Consider the following 3,363-nt stretch of genomic DNA (forward strand, 5'->3'; position numbering starts at 1 on the left):
TAGTTTCGAACCGCTGACCTTAAGGTTCGCAGCCGGATTCGTAACCACTACGCTACCAGAGTTACTGTCATAGGGACCAGCATATATTCCTTGTTCGAATATCCTAACAGGCCTAAGGAGGAGTTTCTTTGTTTCCTTCCATTTTGCAGATGGAGAAACTGAGACTGAAGAGGTAATTTGTATAATAATGTCACACAACTAGAAAATGGTAGAGCTAAAATCGGAATCTGGATTTACCCATACCAGAACATGAGCTTTCGAAGACTAAAGCTGTAGTACTTTTTTTTGGCACCTTCCACTGTAAGGCATTTATTGGAGAAAACAAAATCTTCAGAAAATGAAAATTCTGTTGAAAAGTTTCGAATTGGTAATATGGAAATTTGATTTGAAAAAATGAAATACAATATAAAGAGATTTACAGAGAAAAGTCCCCTTCCAACTCTATCCCATGCGCCCATCACTGTCCATCTCTTGCCCCATACATGTAATCATTGTTCCCAGCTTCCTTTTAGAATAATTGTGTATGGACATTAGGGAGCATGCAATGCATGCTTTTTCACTTAATAGAGCTTGGGGAAGTTTTTGCTCTTATTTTTTGTTTTTATCGGTAGAGCCCTTCCTAGGTCTCTCTCATTCATTGTCTTTCTCTCTTTATGTAGCATTTAAGTAATTTACTTAAGGAATCCCCTGTTGATAGGCAATGAGTTGCTTTTAGTCTTTTGTAATTACTGAAAGTGCTGCAATTAATAACTTGTGACTGTGTTCCTTTGCAAGTATAAATGCAAGGATATATTCCAGAAGGTGGAAGTGGTGGGTCAGAGGGCATATGCATTTGAAATATTGATAAAAGATGGCTAAATTTCGGAGTTGTACTATCTATTTTACGGGAGTGCTGGTGTGGCGCTGTGCGTTAATGCGGTGGACTGCAAGGTCAGCTTGAACTGCAAGATTGGCGGTTCAAGCTCACTGGCTGTCTCTTGAAACCCTATACATAATAGTCGCTATGAGTTGGAAGCACTTGACATCAACAGCAACTGTTTTACACTGCCACCACCTGTGCACTAGAATGTTTCCCTATAGTCTTGCCAACAAAATACATCAAACTCTTGGTTATTTTCAATTGGTTAAGTGAAAATGGTATTTCGGGGAACATTTAATGTGTATTTCTCTTTTGAAGTTGAGCATCTTTTAAGGATTATTTGGTTTTTGAAAAGTATATATATATATGTATATACTGGTTATTGTTGTTGTGAAGTGCTGTTGAGTGGATTCCAACCCATAGCAACCATGTATAGAGTTTCTGAGGAGCTGATGGTGAGTTTGAACCGCCGACCTTGCAGTTCAAATGGCTTTGCAGTCTGGCACATTAACCCACAGCTTCACACCAGGACTCTGGTATATAGATATAATAGGTATCTTGAGAGTGACTGTAGTTAAGTGTCATTGAGTCTGTTTTGACTCATGTTGTTAAGTGCCGGGGAGTTGGTTCTGACTTATAACAACCCTGTACCAGGGTTTCTAAGGCTGTAAATCTTTGCAGGAGCAGGAAGCCTCATTTTCCATCCATGCATGGCATAGCCGGTGGGCTCAAACCACCAACCTTATGGTGCACAGTCCAGTGCTTATCCGACAGAGCCACTGTGCTCCCCCTTGAGAGTGACTACATCCATTTAATTATCCAAAACGGGATCGTTATTTTGGACGATTTCATATCAAAGATTAATGACATCAATGTTTAGCAGCATTAAATATGAACTAAAAATTGTCCATATTTATTCAGCCCTCTATCTAATGTGTGAATTGTTTAATTCTTTGGGTATTTGCTGATTGAAAATAAGTCTTAAAGTCTTGATGTGTTTGGTATACTGCTGCTTTTGCTGAGGAAAAGTTGGTGCTGACTCTGTAAGTAGCTTTTTCAAGATGCCAAAATTAGTGGCAAAGTTGATAATGAAATTAAAATCAAAGAATCAAAGATTGACAAGATTTCAGTGCTCATGGAATCCAACTATCCACCTAATATTTGGACCCCAGACAAGTGTTCCTCAAGGGGCTGTTGCATATTTAGTGCCTTGATTCCCTGTCCTAACCACTATCTGGACATTTATACTGCCCAAAGCCGGCTCATACTACTCACTGGCTTCCTCATTTCTGCAGAAATACCTTTGTGTTTAATTGGGAACAATTCCTTCTTTTTTAAAAAAAGTTTTTATTGTGAATTGAGTGAAAGTTTACAGGGCAGATCATCAGTTTCACATGCAACAAATCATATCCTTTGTTTCATTACAATAATTATAATCCCATCCATTAACAGTATTTCTCTCTCTCTATCCATTTTAGCTTTTTTTTTTTTTTTTTTTTTCAAACACCCAGGCATATATAGTAATTGAAACCACTAAAGAACACATTCTGCAAGCCTGCCCCTGGCTGCCAGCTCTCAGTTCCTCTCTTTTCATGAATCTAAGAGTCCTCAGCTGCTCTCTCACTCCATGTCCTCATCTCTGCCTCCATCTCTGGTGTTGCGGCTTCTCTGGATAAGGTCTCACATTCCGCTTGTGCTCCTCTCCCTTGATGGTCGAAGGGTCCTCTGTTTCTGGACTGTAAGATTAACTACTCCCCTGTTTTTGTTACAAAACTTCTGTCTTTACAATTGTGACAGTCGCAATTATTCATGATAACAATTACTCACTATTGAATCATAATACCTCTTTTTACCAGACCCATCTAGACAAGATGAAAACTATTCAGTGGGGACTCTATCTTTCCCTGCACACTTTTTTCTTTCTTTTTTCTGAAGAAGGACCAAGGAACACTTTTTAATGTTGACTCAGAGACAATCTCTCCCTCCCATCTCCCCTAATTCCACTTTCCCTCATCACAGCCAGCAGCCTGTCTGTTTCCCAGACTTCTGGGGAGGAAGAAACAGTTACCTAAAAAATTGCGTGTTCTTTTCTTTCATACACAAGCACACAAAGGTGGAAGATTAAATAAAATAAACCAAGAGGATTAAATTCTCCAGTGGTCACAAAGGCATCAGAGAAACCGAAAATGGGCTAAAGCAAGTGGTTACTGATGCTTTATTTGTTCAGTTGCTTACTGCTTATTAAGGCCTCAAGGCATGATGGAGTGATGGAGGTGCCAAGAGCCACACCTGGAAAGAGATGCTGTGCCTTTGTATTAATTGTTTTCTTTTAACTTTCACTTTTTATATGTCTCTGGCATGTAAATAACCCAAGAAAAAAAAAGGCAGAAGCTGGTTACACAATTAGCAGTAAACTCTATCATCTTTTAGAAGACCAACACATAGCTTATGCAGTAATGTCTGAGGAAGGACCCTGCTGAGAAATAAAATGGGTAGAATTCTAA

At 39.0% G+C, this 3,363-nt stretch overlaps 1 protein-coding gene across 2 annotated transcripts in view; it reads left to right on the forward strand.

Annotated features, from left to right (window-relative positions):
- LOC102835339 (chromosome unknown open reading frame, human C11orf49) overlaps positions 1 to 3,363 on the forward strand; it is a 316,955-nt gene that overhangs the window by 714 nt on the left and 312,878 nt on the right. The gene's annotated exons all lie outside the window — the stretch shown is intronic.

Source organism: Chrysochloris asiatica, unplaced genomic scaffold, assembly GCF_000296735.1.
Source record: "Chrysochloris asiatica unplaced genomic scaffold, ChrAsi1.0 scaffold00075, whole genome shotgun sequence".
NCBI classification, from domain to species: Eukaryota; Metazoa; Chordata; class Mammalia; order Afrosoricida; family Chrysochloridae; genus Chrysochloris; species Chrysochloris asiatica.